Raw genomic sequence first — 27353 nt, forward strand, 5'->3', positions numbered from 1 at the left:
TCAACCAACTCCTTCTTTTAGTCAGGTTGTCCCGCATAAATTTTGTTTCCCTGATTCGATTCAGTGTCTCTTCATTGGTTAACTATTCTAAGACAGTTAAAATAGAGCAGTTAATGTTGGATGTCATACTTGGTTAACTCGCCGATATAATTGTATTATTCCCGCGAAAGGAAACAGCTTGGGTTTGGTTAACAGTCTAACAGGACTGTTGTTGATAGTTTTGTGTTGAACATTTGGCATCTGGAGTTATATAATTTTGCTTATTAATAGCCTTAGAATTTTCAACAATGGTTTAGTCCAATATTTGGCGTATAGAATAAATATGAAGAACCGAAAAGGAGTAATTTCGATAGATGTTTCTAACTGTAAGATTACATAATAAGATCTCAAATGAAGTTCTCTTTTAATTTGTCAATGCATTCACAACCTTTGGTTTCTTGATTTGTAAGCTATTTTTGACCCATTATATTTGCGTATAACATCTGTATTATTATTTATATGACACATATTTCTGTTATTTGTTGGACGTAAGTGAACCTTTATTTTCCTATTTGTGGCAAGGGATTCATTACAGTACATAACAATTTTTCCATTCTACAGATTTGTCTGCGCTGTGTAAGAGATTTCCGGAAGGCTTTTGACACCGTTCCTCACAAGCGACTTCTAATCAAGCTGCGGGCCTATGGGGTATCGTCTCAGTTGTGCGACTGGATTCGTGATTTCCTGTCAGGAAGGTCGCAGTTCGTAGTAATAGACGGCAAATCATCGAGTAGAACTGAAGTGATATCAGGTGTTCCCCAGGGAAGCGTCCTGGGACCTCTGCTGTTCCTGATCTATATAAATGACCTGGGTGACAATCTGAGCAATTCTCTTAGGTTGTTCGCAGATGATGCTGTAATTTACCGCCTAGTAAGGTCATCCGAAGACCAGTATCAGTTGCAAAGCGATTTAGAAAAGATTGCTGTATGGTGTGGCAGGTGGCAGTTGCCGCTAAATATCGAAAAGTGTGAGGTGATCCACATGAGTTCCAAAAGAAATCCATTGGAATTCGATTACTCGATAAATAGTACAATTCTCAAGGCTGTCAATTCGACTAAGTACCTGGGTGTTAAAATTACGAACAACTTAAGTGGGAAAGACCACATAGATAATGTTGTGCGGAAGGCGAGCCAAAGGTTGCGTTTCATTGGCAGGACACTTAGAAGATGCAACAAGTCCACTAAAGAGACAGCTTACACTACACTCGTTCGTCCTCTGTTCGAATATTGCTGCGCGGTGTGGGATCCTTACCAGGTGGTATTGACGAAGGACATCGAAGGGTGCAAAAAAAGGGCAGCTCATTTTGTATTATCACGTAATAGGGGAGAGAGTGTGGCAGGTATGATACGCGAGTTGGGATGGAAGTCATTAAAGCAAAGACGTTTTTCGCCGCGGCGAGATCTATTTGCGAAATTTCAGTCACAAACTTTCTCTTCCGAATGCGAAAATATTTTGTTGAGCCCAACCTACATAGGTCGGAATGATCATCAAAATTAAGGAAGAGAAATCAGAGCTCGAACAGAAAGGTTTAGGTGTTCGTTTTTCCCGCGCGCTGTTCGGGAGTGGAATGGTAGAGAGATAGTATGATTGTGGTTCGATGAACCCTCTGCCAAGCACTTAAATGTGAATTGCAGAGTAATCATGTAGATGTAGAGATAGTGACACTTGGTTACATTAGTACTAAGCCAATTGCACTAATAATGAAAACGCAAATTCAATCTAGTGATGAAAAGTGTCAAAACAGTTTCCATATACAAAATTAGGAAAAATATTTTTAAGTTTTAGTAAAGGATAGCCGCCTCGTTGCGGTTGTGACATGTGGGGGGTTGGGGGGGGGGGGGGGGGGGGGACATACACAACTAAAACGGAAAGCAACTCTTGCAATTGCTTTAATTCGTGTCACATTGACTGTGTTGATTTTCCATGTTCACGAAGAGCTTCAGACTTTGACGAAGACTACTGCAGATCAAAATTTTACGGTAATCGTAAGTTAGACAAATTTTCTATGCGTAACCAGCGCGTTATTTTCTTCCGTGTGGAGATTTGAGAAACGATAATCGGTTACTGCAGCTTTTCCTCGGAAGCCACATACTTGAGGTCAGCTATCTGTGTCTCATTGCTTCCTCGCTATTTCATAACGTACGTCGGTAATTCTCACACAGAATTGCTACCGTTGACGAGATATTATGTCTTCGTCAACTATTTTTTAATAAATGACCGACCATTAACAAAAGTGCAGCTCGCTGACAATAATAAGTGTCCATACAGAACAGACAATGTCAGATGTATTTTAGGATAAAAATAGCGTCATGTTATGAGTACCATTTCTTAGTATGCAACAATGATTGACAATATTTACGGGTGGTAAATCAAATGCAGTCTCGTTTCAATAAAATTGTCCGGGAGGATTACCTCTACTACCCTCGTACTCCTGCTAGCACAACAAAGCATATAATGTTACGTTAAAGAATGTTAACCAGGAGGTTTGTTGGTTTATTTTCCCCTCTATGAGAGTGCTCTCAGGGTCCATCGCTCCTTTATGAGCTCTACAGTACTCAAGACGAACTTTTGACTAAAAGACGCCTCCTACCACACACTACTAGCCGACTTGTGACAGAACTGAATTAATAGATCATCGTTGTGATGCTTGTTATTCACAGATACGGTAGGACGTTGCGTCACTCCTAAGACGGTATCTGCTTTGTATGTATAACGTGAACTCCAATAAATTTTCGGAGCGGTGCGCCCTCAGTAGGACAGCCACAGTGATTATGCAGGCGGTTTAGTTTCGTAGCCTACCTGGAACGCCATCAAAACCGAAGTACGGCTGAGAGTAATTCCTTGGAACTGGACGTGCAGGTGCTCGGAAAACCCAGATTTCTCTCCGCGAGCGGCTGAAGGTGGGGAGGCTCAGAATGAGAGTGTTCAAGGAAGATCTTCTCGCTTCATCTGCATTTCTTTGCAATAAGTAACAAGCCCTAAGCGTGATTTAAACTCTAGATTACAAGTTTATCGTAGTATAGCCATGATTTGAAAACTTTCACAATACACATACGTACATTATGTCTGTATGTTTTTGTTATTAATTTTCTATAACTACTACAGGTTTTGTAGATTAAGAGCATGCTTTCGCGCACGCTTTATTTCACCGTAGGAAACTGAAAATATTCAAAATCAAACAACATGCAGAAGAAAATAAGCGAAACCTGTTAAACAAAACTGTTGAAATGAAAGTTACGCCTGCATTTGCTTTACATTTTTTGGAGTTTGGCATTATGTACTGAATGCTGAAGCAGAAGGGTGGAGAGAAAGGATAGTTTGCTGGAGTCGTCGTAGTTTTACTTAGGGGCTGTACGGTTTTCAAAGAAATTAAATATAAGGAAACTTTTCGAAAATAACAGAATTATTGTCATTTCTTGGCTTGTTCTATTCAAGAATCATCAGTATACTCGAAGACTGAATGACAGGATCAGCATTTGTGATCGGGAAAAATCATGATGCTAGAGATGTGACACAGGTTTTGCAATGTATTTACCGAAACATATGTACGTGTGTCATAGATTTCGGGAAAAAGATAATCGGGTATCCGTGACATACACCAAGCATTCAGCAAAGTAACTGTTCAACAGCGTTCAAAATCCTGAGTATAATGTCAATAATGTAAATACAATGCGAGTAATGTAACCCGATTTAACTAATAAAAGTGAAAAATTAATAAAAGTACCCCGTATTTTGAAGGATGAAAGGCTGAATTCCAGCTTGTAATTAGTTTTGTTTGCTTGGCTAATGAAAGAGACAACAAAAGAAAGCAAATTTCAGAACAGAGGTGGAATGGGAAGCACATTAAAACCAACGCAATGGTTTCCAATCGACAGAGCCCTTCCGGCGAAAATCGTCTTGGAGCAACTCAAATGATTTTACAGTCTACCTTTCACAGAATCTCAAAATTGCGGAACGTAGTGAGTCCTATATAAGACACAAGGCGACCGGAGCAAGAATTATATAAGGAGTAAATTGGTGCAGGCAAAGTAAAGGACCTCTATAATTATTGGTAATTGATAAGGAACTGACAAAAAGCATAGTATAGCATAGCATTGAATGGAAGTGAAATGTAAAGCATGGGAAAATGGAGGACAGCAAACTATAAGTGTTTTTTGAAGCGACGTTAGAATGTTGTTAAAAATTAGACTTGTGAATAAAACATTAAAATGAGCGAAAAGTAAAACAAAAGACGAAGATCTAATTCTACAAGGAACAACTAAAGCGAGTTTGACGTCCTGCTTCAATGATCGCACAAGGATTTTCATCTGCTTGCATGTGCTTATTGTGGTAATTTCCTATCACACTCTGTTTGAACCCCACTTCATATGTAAATATAATGCAGGTTTGGCACTACAATCGTCATCAAGAAAGTTGTTCATGCCTCCAGCAGATGCAATTCTCTCATAGTTGCTTCAAGATCATCTACTCGTCGCAAAATTTACTTTTCCATATCGATTGTGCCAACTGTGCGAACTACCATAACACCATGTCTCTTTTCCGAAACATCTCGTGTTTTTAAATAGCTGGAATAACTAGCTGTACATTTTTTTTCAGACGGAATGCGGCATTACGTATGCAGCGTGGCTGCTGTTTCGTCTCGTTTAACCACCCGTACTTACAAGGAAACGGCGCCTACACGTCATCACCGATTTCTTCCAAATTTAAGGTAACTGTATGCAGGGCTCAGTCAGAATGGAAAATGATTGAAGTGGGAGCTCCAGAATGACAAGCATTCAGAAAAAAATTTTGTTTTTGGAGCACGTCGGAGGAGGCATGAACCTTTTATGTTAGGGGAGTTTCCAGGCGACGGTTGGTGCAGCGGAAAGGGTAGGGAATGTTAATGTGAAGGCGGTGGCTATGATTCCCTACGCAGAATTTTTTATTTGTGTTTTTTACGTTACTTATACCCAAATAAATCTAATTAATGCTCAGTTTTATTTTACTTTTTTTTTGAGTTAACAGTCTTCTGATTGGTTTGAAGCGACCCGCCACGAATTCCTCTCCGGTGCCAATCTCTTTTCTCGAGTAGCACATGCAACTTACGTCCTCAATTGTTTTCTGGATATATTCCAATCTCTGTCTTCCTCTACAGTTTTTGCCTTCTACAGCTCCCTCTGGTACCATGGAAGTCTTGCCCTGATTTCCTAACAGATATCCTATTGTCCTGTCCCTTCTCCTTGTCAGTGTTTTCCACATATTCCTTTCCGATTCTGCGCAGAACCTCCTCATTCTTACCTTAACAGTCCACCTAATTTTCAACATTCGTCCGTAGCACATCTCAAAAGCTTCGATTCTCTTCTGTTTCGCTTTTCCCACAGTCAATGTTTCACTACTACACAACGCTGTTCTCAGAACGTACATTCTCAGAAAATTTTTCCTCAAATTAAGGCCTGTGTTAGATACTAGTAGACTTCTATTGGCCAGAAATGACCTCTCTGCCAGTGCTAGTCTGCTTTTGATGTTCTCTTTGCTCTGTCCATCAATGGTTATTTTGTTGCCTAGGTAATAGGATTCCTTACTTCATCTACTTCGTGACCATTAACCCTGATGTTAAGTTTCTTGCTCTTCTCATTCCTGCTACTTCTCTTTACTTTCATCTTTCTTAGGTCAACTCTCAATCCATATTGAGTACTCATTAGACTGTTCATTCTATTCAGCATATCATGTAATTCTTCTTCACTTTCACTCAGGATAGCACTGTCATCAACGAACCGTATCACTGATATCCTTTCACTTTGAATTTTACTCTCACTCCTGAACCTTCCTTTTATTTCCATCACTGCTTCTTCGATGTATAGATTAAACAGTAGGGGTGAAAGACAAAATCCCTGTTTTACACCCTTTTTACTCCGACCTCTTCGTTTTTGGTCGTCCAATCTTATTATTCCTTCTTGGCTCTTGTACATATTCTATATGACTCGTCTCTTCCTATAGTTTACCCCTGTTTTTCTCAAGAGTTTGAACATCTTTCACCATTTTCCACGGCTTTTTCCAGGTCGACAAAGCCTATGAACGTTTCTGGATATTTCTTTAGTCTTGCTTCCGTTATCAACCGCAACGCCAGAATTGACTCTATGGTGCCTTTACCTTTCCTGAGGGCAAAATGATCGTCATCTAACACATCCTCAATTTTCTTTCCCAGTCTTCTGTACTTTGTTCCTCTTAGCAACTTGGATGCATGAACTGTTAACTGATTGTGCGATAGTTGTCGCACTTGTCAGCTCTTGCGTTCCTCATAATTGTGTGGATGATATTTTTCCGAAAGTCGGATGGTGTGTCGCCGGATTCACACATTCTACATTCCGACGTGAATCGCTGTTTTGTTGCCGCTTCCCTCAATGATTTTAGAAATTCTGATGGGATGTTGTCTATCTCTTCTGCCTTATTTCAAGTCCTCCAAAGCTCTCTTAAATTCTGATTCTAATATTGAATCACCTATTTCTTGTAAGTAGACTCTTATTTCTTCTTGTATCACATCAGACAAATCTTCCCCCTCCTATAGGCCTTCAAAGTACTCTTTCCACCTATCCGCTCTCTCCTCTGCACTCAACAGTGGAATTCCGGTTGCACTCTTAATGTTACCGCACTTGCTTTTAATTTCACGTAAGGTCGTTTTGACTTTCTTATATTCTGAGTCAATCCTTCCGACAATCACTTCTTTTTCGATTTCTTCACATTATTGATGCACCATTTCGACGTGCACTTCCTATTTATTTAATTTTTCAATAACTTGTATCTCTGTATTCCTGAATTTCCCTGAACATTTTTGTACTTCCTTCTTTCATCGATCAACTGAAGTATTTCTTCTGTTACCCGTCGTTTCTTCGAAATTTTCTTGTTTGTATCTATGTTTTTCTTTCCAACTTCTGTAATGGCTCTTTTTACAAATGCCCATTCCTCTTCGACTGTTCTGCCTACTGAGCTATTCCTCACTGTTGTACCTACGGCCTTCCAGAACTTCAAGCGTGTCTCGTGATTCCTTTATACTTCCGTGTCCCACTTCTTTGCACATTGATTCTTCCTGACTAATGTCTTAAACTTCAGCCTACTCTCCATCAGTACTAAATTGTGATCTGAGTCTATTCTGCTCCTGGATAAGCATTGCCAGCTAGTATCTGATTTCGGAATCTCTGCCTGACCATGATGTAATCTAACTAAAATCTTCCCGTATCATCCGGCCTTCTCCAAGTATACTGTCTCCTCTTGTCATCTTGAACAGAGTATTCGCTATTACTAACTGAAATTTATTACAGGACTAAATCTTCCTCTTCTTTAATTCCTTGTCCTAAGCCCATATTCTCCTGTAACCTTTTCTCTACTCCTTCACGTACAACTGCATACCAGTTCCCCATGACTATTATAATTTCATCTTCTTTTACGTATATGTATACCTGTACTATCGTTGTCGGTATTGGTTTGCCGTCGGACCAGAACAACCCTATCACTGAACTATTCACAGTAACTCACTCTCTGCTGTACCTTGCTATTCATAACGAATCCTACTCGAGTTATACCATTTTCTTCTGCTGTTGATATTACGCTGTACTCATATGACCAGAAATCCTTGCCTATTTTTCCATTTCACTTCACCCCTACTATATCTAGAATGAGCTTTTGCATTTCCCTTTTCAGATGTTCTAGCTTCCCTATCACGTACAAACTTCTGACATTCCACTCCCCGACTGGCAGAGCGTTATTCTTTCGTTGATTATTCAATCTTTTTCTCATGGTCACCTCCCTCTTGCCAGTCCACTCCCGGAGATCCGAACCGAGGACTACTCCGGAATCTTTTGCCAATTGAGAGAGCATCATGACAATTTTTCAATTACAGCCCACATGTCCTCTCGATACACGTTATGTGTCTTTAATGTAGTGGTTTCCATTGCCTTCTGCATCCTCATGCCGTCGATCATTGCCGATTCTTCCGCCTTTAGGGGCAGTTTCCCAAAGACAAGCAAGTGCCCTGAACCTCTGTCTGCTCTTCCACCCTCTTTGACAAGGCCGTTGGCAGAATGAGGGTGATTTCTTATGCTGGAAGTCTTCAGCCGCTAATGCTGATTATTTATCAAAATTTAAGCGGTGGCGGGTTTCGAACCCGGGACGGATGCCGTTTTGATTACCCGTGAAAGACGCTACCCACCCCCTTTTTTTTAAAAAAAATATCTTTTTTTGTGCGGTATTTCTCATTGCCGTTTTCCGGGTTGGATGTCCCATGACACCCGTTGAAGTTCATCGTTGACCCATTTACCCAGCTTTTTTATTAGAGAGGGCAGCTAACCCTCTGACCGAACATGCTTTTTTTTCATTTTGTTCGATATAGTTCGTTGCATTTGGTCTGGGCGGACGTCACAAGACATCCGTTCAAGTTGATCGTTGATTCCTTGACTCAGTTTTTTTATTACAAAGGGCTGCTAACCCTCCGACCGAACACGCTGAGCTACCGTGCCGGCGACCTCTAGACCACAGGTGCATCTCACTAAGTTGTTTTTATTAATACTTTTATAAACGGTATGAAAAGACAAAGCAAAGAAAAATTTAGGATTCCTAATCATTTTCGAGGAATTAATTGTCAGGTGTACACGAGGCCTTCTAATTAAAATTAGATACTTTTATTATTTTACTTTTGACAATTTCTACTTTCTGGTGTGACATTCATAGTAAAAACAGAGGAAGCAATACTTCTCCCGATATCTAAGGCACGCTGTGTCACTTCATTACAGTTGCCAGGTTTCTGCAGAAAATCAAACGTGGTTTACATTCATAAAAGTTTCTCTCACATCGTACAGTTTGGCAGTAACGCCTAACGCTTCATTTCGCCAAATATTGGAGAGGATAGCTGGCGATGCACACTGGAATGTGTTTTGATGCAGTCTGCTTGAAGGCCAAAATAAAAACAAACGGGTTACTAATTCCTCAACGCTTTACTTACAATTTCCTCTTGGAAGGCTACTTACAGAGTCCTAGTAGACGCTGTAGGCACAATCCTTTCTTGGAAATTTATTTCCAATCTCAAATTTTCCTTTGCCCTTCTCTTTCATTCCATAAAGAGAATCGACCTCACGATCCTGTGGTTACCGTTCTCTACTCTTTTCGCTGCGCCAACTGCTGCCTCCAAACAACGCTGATATAAACGGCTCTTACTTCGCCCGACTCCTGCCAAAAACGCTACATGTTGTAAACGTTCAGCCATCTGGAGCTCCCAGCTCTGTCACATTCATTTCTCGATAATCTCCGCATATACATAAATCTGGGCGAAATCGGTGATGACAAAAATGCGTGGTCCCCTTTTTAGAGTAAGTTGGTAACTGCTATAAAATTTCAAAGTCGATTCTGTGCGTTGTGCTGCGCCTTGTGCGACTATCTTTGCCTGACACGTGGCCTGGTGACGGTAGTGCCTTGCAGTACTCTGTGAAGCGGCAACCAATCCCGATTTAGACAGCATACGTTAGACTGAAAGGACCGGTTTTTGCTTTAGCAAAAGTGATGTAGTAGTTTCTGAACTTGGCGGACACAGATATAGACAGAGCTGCATGCTGCTTTAATGGGTTAGATCGCACGATACCTTTGCACTTAGGGAATGCGTAGCTATTATAATTTTCTATATCAATTTACAATAAGTCGTTCTCTTTCTGATGTTTCTAGCAAATTCAACCATTTTATTGGCGCTGGCGTGGACCAGAACTCAGTGATTTGCTACAGGATGTGAGCTTTGTATCCATATGGGCGAGGAGATTCATTTAGTCTTTCATCACCAGTTATTATAAGATTGCTACGTGGCCTCGATCAGCTGGAAGTAAATCAATTAATGGTGCCAGTAGCTTTATGTTCAGAATTATTTACGGGTGTTGTGAAAAATATCACTATATTGTTCTCTCTTTTTGTGGAACTGCAGTCCACGTGTATGAATAATGGGTACATTTATTTCTGTGCCCATTGCACCAATATTTCAAGAATAACATACGCTATTACTTCCTGACATCTCCACTCTTGGCGGATTTTCACGTTCTCTGGGTGTGTTCTGTATACTGTTACTTAGTAAGCCCACCTGATATGACGGTGCTGTTTAGAGAATGTTGCCGAGTAAACAGAGAAACTGAAATAGACCTCGTCCAGGTGTGAATGATTTGCTGAATTAAAATAACTGGCAGTCAGTGACGTATCCTCTTTTGTTTATTTTTCAATGTATCCAATATACACTCCTGGAAATGGAAAAAAGAACACATTGACACCGGTGTGTCAGACCCACCATACTTGCTCCGGACACTGCGAGAGGGCTGTACAAGCAATGATCACACGCACGGCACAGCGGACACACCAGGAACCGCGGTGTTGGCCGTCGAATGGCGCTAGCTGCGCAGCATTTGTGCACCGCCGCCGTCAGTGTCAGCCAGTTTGCCGTGGCATACGGAGCTCCATCGCAGTCTTTAACACTGGTAGCATGCAGCGACAGCGTGGACGTGAACCGTATGTGCAGTTGACGGACTTTGAGCGAGGGCGTATAGTGGGCATGCGGGAGGCCGGGTGGACGTACCGCCGAATTGCTTAACACGTGGGGCGTGAGGTCTCCACAGTACATCGATGTTGTCGCCAGTGGTCGGCGGAAGGTGCACGTGCCCGTCGACCTGGGACCGGACCGCAGCGACGCACGGATGCACGCCAAGACCGTAGGATCCTACGCAGTGCCGTATGGGACCGCACCGCCACTTCCCAGCAAATTAGGGACACTGTTGCTCCTGGGGTATCGGCGAGGACCATTCGCAACCGTCTCCATGAAGCTGGGCTACGGTCCCGCACACCGTTAGGCCGTCTTCCGCTCACGCCCCAACATCGTGCAGCCCGCCTCCAGTGGTGACGCGACAGGCGTGAATGGAGGGACGAATGGAGACGTGTCGTCTTCAGCGATGAGAGTCGCTTCTGCCTTGGTGCCAATGATGGTCGTATGCGTGTTTGGCGCCGTGCAGGTGAGCGCTACAATCTGGACTGCATACGACCGAGGCACACAGGGCCAACACCCGGCATCATGGTGTGGGGAGCGATCTCCTACACTGGCCGTACACCACTGGTGATCGTCGAGGGGACACTGAATAGTGCACGGTACATCCAAACCGTCATTGAACCCATAGTTCTACCATTCCTAGACAGGCAAGGGAACTTGCTGTTCCAACAGGACAATGCACGTCCGCATGTATCCCGTGACACCCAACGTGCTCTAGAAGGTGTAAGTCAATTACCCTGGCCAGCAAGATCTCCGGATCTGTCCCCCACTGAGCATGTTTGGGACTGGATGAAGCGTCGTCTCACGCGGTCTGCACGTCCAGCACGAACGCTGGTCCAACTGAGGCGCCAGGTGGAAATGGCATGGCAAGCCGTTCCACAGGACTACATCCAGCATCTCTACGATCGTCTCCATGGGAGAATAGCAGCCTGCATTGCTGCGAAAGGTGGATATACACTGTACTAGTGCCGACATTGTGCATGCTCTGTTGCCTGTGTCTATGTGCCTGTGGTTCTCTCAGTGTGATGTATCTGACCCCAGGAATGTGTCAATAAAGTTTCCCCTTCCTGGGACAATGAATTCACGGTGTTCTTATTTCAATTTCCAGGAGTGTAGATCTGCACATTATGCAGACTGCACTCACATGCGCATTGCATACATGATTCCTATTAAGGAATAATTCAGCTATGTTAAAGTTATCTGTTGCATGTTATACATTTCCAGGACCTAACGACTCTTGTACTGTTAGTATCTTCATTTATCACAACACAAGGTAAGTAGCCGGATAAAAAAGATCTTTAGTAGTTCCTTTGTGCAAGGTATATATGAGTATTTAGAACGAAGTCAGATGCGTAATAAATGGGCTTAAACCCCCCCCCCCCCCCCAGAACGCTCTATAAACATAATGCACAACTGCCTTACAAGGATGTCATTTGGAGTAGGTGAGACCGGGTGTTTCCGACATACCAGTCAAGACCATACCATAGTTATCTCAGCTGAGTAGCAATGTAATCAGTGGGACAGAATTCTGCAGCACAGTGAATGTTGCAGGCAGTAAAGTGCAGAAATTATGAGTGTTATTATCGCGCAAAAATTAATTTTTATTGTATTTGATGTTTTTTTGGTTTATTCTTAGACTGCGGTAAACATTTCAATACCTTTTTAACGGTAATAACTATAACGTAGATAGGGAGAATATTTTCTGGTACACATTTTGTCAGCAGTAGCAAAGCAATTATAGTCTGGTGTCTGTCGTGATGCCTGAGTGGGGTAATATTGACAGATGAATATGGTGCAATGTGGCTAGAGTGTCGATATTTTACCAATTTTTAAACTTCAGTAAAAAGATGTTTACACTTGTCTTATATTTAATTTCAGATGGTGAGAAAAGGAGAAAGAAAGAAAGAGAGAGGTAAATATACTGGGTAACTCCTAAAGAAGCCATTGACTTTAGTGAAGTCAGAGAGATTACTGAACTGTGTATCACTGGGACTGAATGAACCAAAAATTATACTAAATGTTCGATTAAAATCATATTCAAACAAGGACTAGTGAACCGTGTTATTACATTGGCACAGTTATTCTGTGGCATTTCCCTGGTTGTAGCAAATTATCTATGCTCGTGACAAAAAACAAGACCTTAAACACACTTTCAATAAAATTACCAAAATCGTCGGGGAATACTGGGTTTTAAAAAGATAAACCGTAAAATAAGCTTAAGAAAACCATCAGCAACAAGTATCAACGGAGTTATAGGTCTCAATAAAGCTGAAGTTCATTTGATTTTTGTCCAACTTGAACGCCATTTTCGAAAAACACACTGTATGTGTTTTGATACATGTTAAGATAATTAAATGTGTTACTTTCTTAGAACAGGGGTTTTATGCTATTTGTAGTTCATACTGTTATTATTACTCTATAAGGGTGTCGATATTACCCAGGTGCTTGGGGCAATACAGACGTGTTGGAGACTTGAGAAAATATTTATATAGCTCTGAAGGTATTAATCATTTTTCGAGTTTGCTAGTAAAGCTATATGTCTAATATTTCTGGGTCACACAGAGTGCCATGAAGTTTTCTGTGTAAGTAACATATTCAAACAAAACTAAATATGTCTTAAGGTATCGGCATTTCCCCAACCTCCCCTACATGAGTTCTGCCTCTTGATTAACACCATTAACTAAACCATAGTAGAATATCTCATCTGCTATTTTTCACCTGAGAGAATGGAATTTCGTTCTGCTCTTTACGTTGTTCAAAAACATGGCTCTCAGCACTATTGGACTAAACATCTGAGGTCATCAGTCCCCTAGAACTTAGAATTACTTAGAGCTAATTAACGTAAGAACATCACACACATCCATGCCCGAGGCAGGATTCGAACCTGCGACCGTAGAGGTCGCGCGGTTCCAGACTGAAGTGCCAGGAACCGCTCGGCCAGTTCTTGGAAATTAAGAACAACGCCTGACACATACACAGAATAAGGGAAGGTTAGCAGAGTGGAAAAATTCAAATATCTGGAGGAATGTATATAAATAGGAGGATCAAACAATGCAACCAACAAAGAGCGAACAGAAAAACTTCAGAAAATATACAAACTAGCATGAACACACTACATTAAGAAAAACATTTCAAGATAGGTCAAATTCAGACACTACAGTACAGTTGCACTACATGAAGCTCTCAACGCATCAGAAACGACCCCACTCGGACCATCAGGCATCAGAGAGAAGAAAAATATAACGTAAAATGCTAAGAAAAAGTGTTTGCAGCAGAGACGGCACACGGACACATACACTGAATGAACAACAAATGTAGTACACAGTTCATTCAAAAGAAATCCAGTTGGTTTTAAGATTATTATTTTCAGTTTTTCTATATTTTTCCTTACTTTTTATAGACAAGTAAATTATCTGTAATATTTTTTCGCCAACTCATAAGAAAAATAAAACTTTACACTATACTCAAAAAATAAGAAAATACAAAATGAATGTTCAAAGCTTGAAGTAATACAATAATTGACAGCCCTCAATATTTCTTTACGTTTTCTATTGCATTGTTTCATATTGTCGAATCTGTTCTAATTAATTACGTTACAATGACACTCTATATGAAACTCTCTTATACAGAAATACTTAAGTAACGCAAGGGTTTGAGAAACTGCACAAACCGGTGGAAATTAATCAGATTTTCATCCATAAATCTTATGTGCATGTGAACATAGTACCATCATGTACACACTGACGGGCAGTTTACTTAAACACAGTTGCGTGATTATCTGGCACTTGTATCGCAAACACGGGGCCATAAAATCCAGAGATTATCTGAACAATGCGAGACATTATAATACCGTGTCTCCGTATTTTTCAACGCATACAGTGCCTCGTACCAATATGACATTTAAAATTATGTACACTCCTGGAAATTGAAATAAGAACACCGTGAATTCATTGTCCCAGGAAGGGGAAACTTTATTGACACATTCCTGGGGTCAGATACATCACATGATCACACTGACAGAACCACAGGCACATAGACACAGGCAACAGAGCATGCACAATGTCGGCACTAGTACAGTGTATATCCACCTTTCGCAGCAATGCAGGCTGCTATTCTCCCATGGAGACGATCGTAGAGATGCTGGATGTAGTCCTGTGGAACGGCTTGCCATGCCATTTCCACCTGGCGCCTCAGTTGGACCAGCGTTCGTGCTGGACGTGCAGACCGCGTGAGACGACGCTTCATCCAGTCCCAAACATGCTCAATGGGGGACAGATCCGGAGATCTTGCTGGCCAGGGTAATTGACTTACACCTTCTAGAGCACGTTGGGTGTCACGGGATACATGCGGACGTGCATTGTCCTGTTGGAACAGCAAGTTCTCTTGCCGGTCTAGGAATGGTAGAACGATGGGTTCGATGACGGTTTGGATGTACCGTGCACTATTCAGTGTCCCCTCGACGATCACCAGTGGTGTACGGCTAGTGTAGGAGATCGCTCCCCACACCATGATGCCGGGTGTTGGCCCTGTGTGCCTCGGTCGTATGCAGTCCTGATTGTGGCGCTCACCTGCACGGCGCCAAACACGCATACGACCATCATTGGCACCAAGGCAGAAGCGACTCTCATCGCTGAAGACGACACGTCTCCATTCGTCCCTCCATTCACGCCTGTCGCGACACCACTGGAGGCGGGCTGCACGATGTTGGGGCGTGAGCGGAAGACGGCCTAACGGTGTGCGGGACCGTAGCCCAGCTTCATGGAGACGGTTGCGAATGGTCCTCGCCGATACCCCAGGAGCAATAGTGTCCCTAATTTGCTGGGAAGTGGCGGTGCGGTCCCCTACGGCACTGCGTAGGATCCTACGGTCTTGGCGTGCATCCGTGTGTCGCTGCGGTCCGGTCCCAGGTCGACGGGCACGTGCACCTTCCGCCGACCACTGGCGACAACATCGATGTACTGTGGATACCTCACGCCCCACGTGTTAAGCAATTCGGCGGTACGTCCACCCGGCCTCCCGCATGCCCACTATACGCCCTCGCTCAAAGTCCGTCAATTGCACATACGGTTCACGTCCACGCTGTCGCGGCATGCTACCAGTGTTAAAGACTGCGATGGAGCTCCGTATGCCACGGCAAACTGGCTGACACTGACGGCGGCGGTGCACAAATGCTGCGCAGCTAGCGCCATTCGACGGCCAACACCGCGGTTCCTGGTGTGTCCGCTGTGCCGTGCGTGTGATCATTGCTTGTACAGCCCTCTCGCAGTGTCCGGAGCAAGTATGGTGGGTCTGACAGACCGGTGTCAATGTGTTCTTTTTTCCATTTCCAGGAGTGTATTTGTTGTACACACCTGTGAAAAGTAACTGGTCCTACTTCCAAATACTTTGCTAAACATCAATAACAACGATAATACTGTACCATAGCTGTTACTAAAACGCAAAAATGCAGAAACGTATATAAAACAATGCGAAAACGTGAAACATGCAAGTTTTGCTATTACCGCAAATTACAGACAAGCAGTGTCATCCCGAAATCACGTGACTAGCCCCGTTTGATGTCAAGACTATGCGTACTAGGCTAGGCTTACTCCGCAGATACATGTGCTCTATGGCTGCAACGCATATTGGCTGGCTATAATGTACACTGTTATAATCGATCTGTCCTATTCGAAACAGTGTCAAGCTTGTTCAAGTGCAAAATATTGTCCTAGTTGCTACAAGCGTAATGAAAATGTAAACTTTTAAATTTACCCGTTATCTAACTGGCCTCAAATTTCATCCTGACACTTCCTTAACTATAAATGCAGTACTACTTCGGCATGTTCCAGTTTACTATCTATTCGTAGGCGATAAATGAGATGCTCCTCATATAGTCCTCGCATTTGGATTCAATACTACACTCGTCTCTGCTGTGAGTTATGAATACTTTCAAATTCGCCCAAATCATCTCGAAGATCTTGAAAACACTATACAAGTTTCTGCTCCAGTTCTTCATCCTTATCAACAGTAATGTTATACACTTCATTTCTGAGACGACTCCAAACAGAAAAACCCAAACTACTTGGATGATCTTGGAAATCAAGAAACTCGTCTTGGCCGACCACACTGGAGCGTTAAATCTCGTCTTACACCAGCAGAAAAATGTCCTGCTGTCCCATCAAACTTGTCGACATTCTCCAACCGTGCGCCAAAGGTGAATCTGCAATCTTAATCAAAAATTTTGTTTTTCAAATACATGTGTACAATCTAGGACAATATTTTATACTGATTTCAGTGGCAGCTCATAATCGCACATTCATAGTTATATCACAAACAGCTCGTTTAGGCATACATACTCCGCAGCTCATGGTCTTGCGGTAGCGTTCTCGCTTCCCGCGCACGGGGTCCCGGGTTCGATTCCCGGCGGGGTCAGGGATTTTCCCTGCCTCGATATGACTGGGTGTTGTTGTGTGGTCTGCATCCCAATCACGGTTGGAGGAAGGCAATGGCAAACCACTTCCGCTACTACCTTGCCTAGTCGGCGGTGCGGGTCTCCCGCATCGTTCCCTACGCTCCACAGAGGATGGGACCTTATCATCATCAACACTTACTGGTACGCTTCTCCGTCTATTATCGAATGCTGCAACATGTGTCCATTCTTGCTATTAGTTATGATACACGCTGTATACGCTATTATAGTGTTTTAAATCTATTAACAGCTTGAATTTAGCCCTTAAACAAGCAAATCATTTACAAATAGTTTGGTAATTGTCTCGTTCGACACCATTACGATGGATGGAAATGATCTTTAAATACCACAATGGAATTTTAAGTCCTCCCAGCTAGCCTCGCGGTTCTATCGCGCTGCTTCCCGAACGGGAAGGCGTTCCGGGCCCCCGGTACGAATCCGCCCGGCGGATTAGTGACGAGGTCCGGTGTGCCGGCCAGCTTGTGGATGGTTTTTAAGGCGGTTTTCCATCTGCTTCGGCGAATCGGGCTGGTTCCCCTTATTCCGCCTCAGTCACATTGTGTCGGCGATTGCTGCGCACACACCGTTTCCACGTACGCTTACACCATAATTATTCTACCACGCAAACATCTGGGGTTACCCTCGTCTGGTATGAGACGTTTCCGGTGGGGTCCACTGGGGGCCGAACTGCACAATAACTCTGGGTTCGGTGTGGGGCGGCGGTGGTGTGGATGGACTCCTGTAGCCTGTTTTGGGCTGTAAACCACTGAGGGCTATGGCGGGGCGAACACTCTCCGTCGTTTCTAGATCCTTGGTTTAATACATACATGGAATTTTAAGCTATGGTCACGTGCTTGCAGAAAATAGTAACGAATTAAGCAGGGCCCGCCTTCGTGCAAGAAGACAAGTTTTATTAGTTTAATTTCAAAATATATTTCATCATAGTCGTCGCACTGTCAATGGGTTTTCTTTCTTTTATTGTTTCTCAATTACACTCCTGGAAATGGAAAAAAGAACACATTGACACCGGTGTGTCAGACCCACCATACTTGCTCCGGACACTGCGAGAGGGCTGTACAAGCAATGATCACACGCACGGCACAGCGGACACACCAGGAACCGCGGTGTTGGCCGTCGAATGGCGCTAGCTGCGCAGCATTTGTGCACCGCCGCCGTCAGTGTCAGCCAGTTTGCCGTGGCATACGGAGCTCCATCGCAGTCTTTAACACTGGTAGCATGCCGCGACAGCGTGGACGTGAACCGTATGTGCAGTTGACGGACTTTGAGCGAGGGCGTATAGTGGGCATGCGGGAGGCTGGGTGGACGTACCGCCGAATTGCTCAACACGTGGGGCGTGAGGTCTCCACAGTACATCGATGTTGCCGCCAGTGGTCGGCGGAAGGTGCACGTGCCCGTCGACCTGGGACCGGACCGCAGCGACGCACGGATGCACGCCAAGACCGTAGGATCCTACGCAGTGCCGTAGGGGACCGCACCGCCACTTCCCAGGAAATTAGGGACACTGTTGCTCCTGGGGTATCGGGGAGGACTATTCGCAACCGTCTCCATGAAGCTGGGCTACGGTCCCGCACACCGTTAGGCCGTCTTCCGCTCACGCCCCAACATCGTGCAGCCCGCCTCCAGTGGTGTCGCGACAGGCGTGAATGGAGGGACGAATGGAGACGTGTCGTCTTCAGCGATGAGAGTCGCTTCTGCCTTGGTGCCAATGATGGTCGTATGCGTGTTTGGCGCCGTGCAGGTGAGCGCCACAATCAGGACTGCATACGACCGAGGCACACAGGGCCAACACCCGGCATCATGGTGTGGGGAGCGATCTCCTACACTGGCCGTACACCACTGGTGATCGTCGAGGGGACACTGAATAGTGCACGGTACATCCAAACCGTCATCGAACCCATCGTTCTACCATTCCTAGACCGGCAAGGGAACTTGCTGTTCCAACAGGACAATGCACGTCCGCATGTATCCCGTGCCACCCAACGTGCTCTAGAAGGTGTAAGTCAACTACCCTGGCCAGCAAGATCTCCGGATCTGTCCCCCATTGAGGATGTTTGGGACTGGATGAAGCGTCGTCTCACGTGGTCTGCACGTCCAGCACGAACGCTGGTCCAACTGAGGCGCCAGGTGGAAATGGCATGGCAAGCCGTTCCACAGGACTACATCCAGCATCTCTACGATCGTCTCCATGGGAGAATAGCAGCCTGCATTGCTGCGAAAGGTGGATATACACTGTACTAGTGCCGACATTGTGCATGCTCTGTTGTCTGTGTCTATGTGCCTGTGGTTCTGTCAGTGTGATCATGTGATGTATCTGACCCCAGGAATGTGTCAATAAAGTTTCCCCTTCCTGGGACAATGAATTCACGGTGTTCTTATTTCAATTTCCAGGAGTGTATATGCATACAAATTTGGTGCAGGTTAGGAATATGTTGGCATCAGATTTTGCTGTTGTGGTATGTTACATATATATATATATATATATATATATATATATATATATATATATATATATATAAAATGGTTTTTATTTATACTGTTTGTGCTTTGTGGCACGCAAAATAGTTTTCCAAACCAAAGCCTCGACAAAAATTTACCAACGTCCACACAACATTTAAAAATATAAAAGCACCAACAAGACATTTAGATCAGGCAAATAAAAACTAAGTGGAACTGAGAGCAGATCAACTTCAGTAATGGTGGGTCCCGAAGAAAGGGAAATGTGACACTATTTTACTGGAATAAATAGTTTAAAGTTTATATTTTAAAAAAGAAGTTCAATTCAGGCGTTGCCATGACATCCATCTGTTGCAGGCATCATGCTGCAATTAATTTAGACTTGTGACTGATTCCTACAGCAGCCACAAGCCACACATATATAATTAATTATTTAACAAAAATGGTGAAGTACATTTGTAGTCAAACAAAGTCTGATCTCAATATATTCCTAACGTACACAAAATTTGTATGTATATATTGCAGAAACAATAAAAGAGAAAACACACAAATGCTGCCTTAACCATGGTAAAACGTGTTGGGAGAAATTTTTTTTAAAAAAAAGGAAGAAGAAGAGAGAGAGAAGCTGTGTTCATGCAAGAAGGCAGACCAGTACTTATTCATTATTACTATCATTAGATATGAATGACCTAACTGATATCCACTTGAAACCTCATCAGTCTAGAAGCATACCCTCCAAGACGTTTTCTTCAATCCGAGCTTTGTGACCTCCTTCTAGACAGGTCGTTGAACCCCGGACATAAAAGAGAGGGCAGCGTGCCTGATGAGCGAGATTTGTTTTCTCCCGGGGACGGAATTTTCGTTGAGTCGCGGCGCCGCCGCCGCCCACACGTCACTGACGACGGCGCCGTCGGCCGCGCGCACCCCGCCCCGTCACCGGAGCGTAAACAGCGGCCGGAGAATTTTAACAACCTGAGCCTTTCGGTAAACGAAACAGTGGTGCATTAAACGCCGCCGGAAGTCTAGCCGAAGAGATATACTGTGCTGGGAAAATAAGCTGTCGTGGCTGTGCGCCGGCGGCACAATCAGAGCTCTCTGCGCTCCTGACAGGCCGTATACCAGCCGCGGGACGAGACAAGGCGCTCTGCTGTTTATGGCGGTCCGCCTTACGGAGGAGCTGCCCCGGAGAAAGTGGCTGCGACCGGCGGCCGGCTGAATCACGCATAGCGTCATTGAGGGCGCGCCGTAATAAGATTGGCGAACACCGCGCGGCGCGCCTCCTGGCGTAAATCCGACGCCCCTTAACCTCTGTTTATGAACTGGCGGTGCAGTGAACGTGGCACTTAGTTTCTACCGCTAGGTAACATTTTCATAGACAAAGCTGCTTTACACTGCGGCTAGTAGATGCAAGCGTATACATTATCCGGTCAAAAGTATCCAGGTGCCACCATGTACCATGTAATTGAACACTAGACGTCACATGAGGCGGATCCGCTGGAATAAAAGGAGGCAGGGAGTGTTTTGTTGTCAGTAGGGAAGCAGTAACAACAGAATGCATCAGTCGGGAAAGCTCCGTGTGTGGTATCACGTATCGAAACCCGTCACAGGCGTCAAAGTTGACAACGGAATTGTAAGTTTCCGTCAGGCGCCGATAGCGAGCGTGCAGGATCCGTCGGACCCAATGGAGCATTCCTGCTGGCCACACTGAAGCAGCTCGGTTCCACGAACGTCCTCTGCAGCCGCAGTATAGGACGGACCGGTGGCAGCCAGACAGCCCACGCGCACTCGGACCCTCTTCACTACATTACGATATGCAGACGCCATCTAATCACGGCTCTCAGACCATCGTTCGTCATTAAGAGAGCCTCATCCTTGTTGTCACGGAGAGCTGGGCTGTTTTTTTACATTTACATCTACGTTTATACTCCGCAAGCCACCCAACGGTGTGTGGCGGAGGGTACTTTACGTGCCACTGTCATTACCTCCATTTCCTGTTCCAGTCGCGTATGGTTCGCGGGAAGAACGACTGACAGAAAGCCTCCGTGGACGCTCGAATCTCTCTAATTTTACATTCGTGATCTCCTCGGGAGGTATAAGTAGGGGGAAGCAATATACTCGATACCTCATCCAGAAACGCACCCTCTCGAAACCTGGACATCAAGCTACATCGCGATGCAGAGCGCCTATCCTGCAGAGTCTGCCACTTGAGTTTGCTAAACATCTCCGTAACGCTATCAGGCTTACCAAATAACCCCGTCACGAAACGTTCCGCTCTTCTTTGGATCTTCTCTATCTCTTCTGTCAACCCGACGTGGTTCAAATGGTTCAAATGGCTCTGAGCACTATGGGACTTAACATCTGTGGTCATCAGTCCGCTAGAACTTAGAACTACTTAAACCTAACTAACCTAAGGACATAACACACATCCATGTCCGAGGCAGGATTCGAACCTGCGACCGTAGCGGTCACGCGGTTCCAGACTGAAGCGCCTAGAACCGCACGCAACCCGACCTGGTACGGATCCCAAACTGATGAACAATACACAAGTATAGGTCGAACGAGTATTTTGTAAGACACCTCCTTTGTTGATGGACTACATTTTCTAAGGACTCTCCCAATGAATCTCAACCTGGCACCCGCCTTACCAACAATTAATTTTATATGATCATTCCACTTCAATTCGTTCTGTAGACATACTCCCAGATATTTTACAGAAGTAACTGCTACCAGTGTTTGTTCCGCTATCATATAATCATACAATAAGGCATACTTCTTTCTATGTATTCGCAATACTTTACATTTGTCTATGTTAAGGGTCAGTTGCCACTCCCTGCAACAAGTGCCTATCCGCTGCAGATCTTCCTGCATTTCGCTACAATTTTCTAATGCTGCAACTTCTCTGTATACTACAGCATCATCCGCGAACAGCCGCATGGAACTTCTGACACTATCTACCAGGTCATTTATATATATTGTTAAAAGCAATGGCCCCATAACGCTCCCCTGTGGCACGCCAGAGGTTACTTTAACGTCTGTAGACGTCACTCCATTAAGAACAACATGCTGTGTTCTGTCTGCTAAAAACTCTTCAATCCAGCCACACAGCTGGTCTGATATTCCGTAGGCTCTTACTTTGTCTATCAGGCGACAGTGCTGCATTATTTCTAATAAGTCTTCGTACGCCCTGAGAAGTACAAGTAAATCTTCTGTTTACCGTGCTAACCTGTTCACTAATCATTTCTCTTCGTCTCCAGTTTTCCTATGACATCAGTTGCCGCGCCACTCTGTAGCGCACGAAATCGTACACAACACAGTGACTTCTAATGTTGACTAGTCGTTGGGTGTCACCTGAACAACCAATTTATCACGAATATTTCGACCCCTCTAAGGCTGCCCAAGCCGACTTGTGATGTGATCGTGAAATGGAAACGCAGAGGAACAACCACTGACAAACTAAGACCAGGCAGAACTCATGTAGTAATGGACAGGGACTGTCGAGAACTGCTGAGGGTTGTTGTATAAAGCGCACCAAATCAGAGGGACAAATCACTTTTGAGTTCCGAAATGCTACCTGAAGTCCAGGTTCTGTAAGTAGGGCGTTAAAAAGAATGGGGTAAAACGGTCAAGCACCACCTAATATCCCTCACACTCCTGTAGTAAATGCTGAACAGAGACTAGAAGGGGTGTAAAACATAGCGCTACCGGATACTGAATGGCTGGAAACGAGTGATTTGGATTGACGAATCACGATTTACGCTGTGGTGAATCGATGGAAGGTTTTGGGCTTGGAGAGTGCCTGGAGAATGCTTCCAGTCATCATGTCTAGTGCCAATAATGAAGTACAGAGGAGATGATGCTACAGCATGGGGATGTTTCTTGTGGTTAGGATGTGGTCCTTTTATAGAGATTAAGAAACGCAAAATACGGAAGGATATAAACACATTTCAAATATTGTGCACTGCATGCAATAGGGGAACAGTTCGGAGACGATTTTTGTCCGTATCATCATGGCAATGCAACCTTTAATAAAGCTGTGAGGCTACGGCTTGTGGACAGTAATATTGCTTAAATAGACTGAACTGCACAGAGTCCCGAGTTGAACCCAATGGAACACCTTTGGGATGAGTTAGAACATGGACTTTGCTCCAGACGCCAGCATGCAGCTTCGCTACTTTCTCTGGTTTCAGCTATTGAGGGAGAATGGGCTGTCACTCGTCCATAAACATTGAAGTACCTCATCTAAAGTGTCCCACGCAGATATAAATCTGTCATAAAAGCGAAGGATGGGAAACTTCTCCGTAATTTCCATAGACAGGTGTACACATATTTTTGATCAGGTAGTGTAGTCATATCGCTGCCTCCAGCCCACGTCAATATCGTGTTGCCACTGGGAGACTGAATCTAATCGTTGAAGGGAGCATTTGCTGTCAGATGCTAATAGATGTTGATACGTGCTCACGACCGAACGTACTGACAGCAAGCGCGTTATGCGAGGCTGCATCGAGGGGAGGACGAGATAGGTCCCCGCGAAGATCAATGGCACAGGGGAGGGGGGAAGGGGGGGGGGCTCAAAAACCAAGGAAGAAAGACGCTTTAAGAGTTAACCGGGAAAGTTTAATAACGTATAATGTTGTTTTCCTCTGCCTACAAGAAGAAGCCTTTCCCTCGGCTCACAACGGCAAACGCAGGCTGTTGTGAGAGCGTTATTCCTACAGTATCATTTGAAACGTCCCCTTTTTTGAACAATTATACATGACCGTGCTTAAACTGACACACAATATTTTGTTAGCGCAACGCAATCTGACTTTCAAAATTCCCTACAAAAGAATGGCCCTGACTAACATTAAACTATACCTTTCACAAATCACTTACCTCACAAAAATCTTCGCTGCTCAAGCTACTGCAATACAGCGAGCGCCACTACTGCCAGCTAAATAAAAGATTCAAACTACAGAAGGCACTAACTACTGATAGGGATAGTTAGCAAATGAAAGATATTAATAGAGAACAAACAGTGTATTTACCTTAATAGTCATATATAGCAGTTCATGACAAATTACAAAACTCCGCCATCTCTCTCCCCACATCCACCACTGCTGGCGGCTCACCTCCAACTGCGCAACGCTACGCGCTGTTCACAGCCAGCTGCCTAACACTACAATGGCGAGTATTACAACAATGCAAAGCAGACACAGACTGCCCACAGCACAGCCAGTGATTTTCATACAGCGGTGGCGTTATCAATAAAAAAAAACCTAAACAGCCTACTTACATAGCCCCCATGCTCCCCACAAAAAAATTTTACAAATTGGATTGGGCAGTGGCCAATACAGATTTGAAAAAAAATTTTCATAATTACAATAACAAAGAAATCAAATGCACACACTTATTGATACAATGTTGGTCAAAAGCTAAAATTTTCTCACAGTCCATAAAGATAGTCCTGATCATTCATCATAATAGTAATTACAGGTTTTTTTTTCACAAAGTCTCATTAGTAAAAGAAATTACACACAGAAGTAGTGGATTTCCATGCAGTCTTGAAGAAGTAGTGTTGTCCTTCCAACGGAAAGACAGTGCTGACTCTTGACATGCTGACAGGTAATGGGCCACAATGGAGCAAACCCACAGCAGAGTCATTCGAAGTTTTGAAGAATATTGGTAGGTAGGTCATCACAGAGCAGACCCACTGGAGTCTTGGTAGAGATTGTGGTATTGGTGGGCCACCAGAGGTGCAGACCCACTGCAATCCTTGTAGAAATAATGGTATTGGTGGGTCATCAAAGATGCAGACCCACTGTAGTCCTTGTAGAGATAATGGTATTGGTGGGCCACCAGAGGTGCAGACCCACTGTAGTCCTTGTAGAGATGGCCAGCAGCCATCTGTTGCGATTGTGCAGGTGCACATTCACCATCGAAGAGTCTTGCGGAGAATATAGCAAGTCGATAAACCACCACTTGTGCACTCACAAAGTTTTTTGGAATTGTCCTTAGAACGAGCAATGCTGTTAACCAGTCCCTTGCTGAATTATCAACACACGTGCAAACACTAACAGTCCCTACTTCTCACATATTGTCCATATACTATGACCAACAGAAACGTGTGCAGTGAAATGTAACTTACAAGTTAATAATAAGAGAACTGGTGTCAATTACAATTTTATAACATGAGAATACAATTACAAAGATACAAAATACATCACTAAAAACATAATAATACAGATAACATTTGTAGTACAGGCTTTACAAAAGAATCAAAATAACATATACATCAGTGTCACAGGAATTATGAGATAAGTAGATACATAAAAGATCACAATAACTTTTGAAACGTCAACTTCACACATGAGCATTAAACAGAACGGAATTAATAATGTCTAACACCTTTACAAAGTAAATAACATATTATTAGTGCCAATTATATTCGAGGATAACAGTATTCCTCATCATAGTGAATGTAGCTTAATATTAAAAGAAGAAAAAATTCTATGAAACTACACAGAGACAGGAAGAAAACAAATACACAAGGGTACACAAACACATAGCGGAATAATACAAAAGGAAAGGACAGGGTTCGTTTTCAGTGTGACATTTGGTACTGCAGTCCAACCCAAAACGTCATTCCATAGATCTTTCGTCTATTTCAACATTTGTTTCTACCAAAAAAAATCCTATTCAAGCATGCTTTCCGTATTTATATGTTCTAATATTTCTTACCTCATTATTTATTTCCAAGAAAATCCTACCTAAACCTGTTGTCCCTAAACCCTACATTTTTGTTCATATCCTCTTTCAAAATACTTTTTTGGCCAAACTATTTTCTTATAGCTTCTCAATGCATTTCTTCCAATTCGTCATAACTCATTATCTTATATAGTCTACCCCCTCTTAAGCTAACTTAAATCTACTGAGCTCAGATGCTAAACTAAGGGACGAGGCAATGTAGCAGCACATAAAACAATTAATATAAACAGCAATGAAAAAAAATGGAAAATCGCAAAGCAAGCTACAGTAAATCTAAATTAACAGAAAAAATGCAAAATTACAACTAATATGAGCCAATGTGCAGCAACAACAAAAATAAATGAGTAGTAAAACTGGCTTAGCAGAGTAACACAAAGTCAAATTCAGTAGCACTATGCCTGGCAAACAGCAGCTTATATCTAAACATGACATAGCTCATGCAGAAAAAATATTACAGTAAAAACAACAATGCAGATAAGGGAAGTGTATATTCACATCTTAATGTCTATGTAAATCAAAGTGGTGCACCACAACAACTTATTATAAAAAAAATATTACCATGAACTTGAAAAGAAAATTATGTGTCCAGTTACTGTTACTAGTCCCTTCTTATTGTTCTTTCCTTTCCAAGTGCTCCTTTTTTTAAAGAATGTGGATTACAAAATTATCATTTAATAGATCTGTTGACAGAAAGTGTTCACATTAGCAAATGCATCTAAGTTTATTTTATAAAACTAATGCTGTAACACAGCTGGAAAACAGGTATCAAATGAAATAAGCAATTACGCAAACCAAAGCATAAAAATATCATTCAATAGTCATGTGACATTTCATAAGTTAGTAGAAATTCTCTCAACTCTCATAGAAAGACGCTTGTCATAATCAGGTGTGCACTTATAAAAATATTTCTCGTCATTTCATTAGGCATTTCAGTAAATATCATAAATTAAGAGCACAGTGTAATCCTATGTTTTCAAGTTCGACCGTGTCGTTTTTGCGATGCTTTCTACAAAGGAATGTCAGAAGCGAGGTTAATGGCCTCCCTTTTTTTTCTACCTGTGCCGCTGAAAGGCTAATGGCTTTTTTTTTTTTTTTTTTTTTTTTTTTTTT

This window comes from Schistocerca americana, chromosome 5, assembly GCF_021461395.2.
Source record: "Schistocerca americana isolate TAMUIC-IGC-003095 chromosome 5, iqSchAmer2.1, whole genome shotgun sequence".
Taxonomy (NCBI): Eukaryota; Metazoa; Arthropoda; class Insecta; order Orthoptera; family Acrididae; genus Schistocerca; species Schistocerca americana.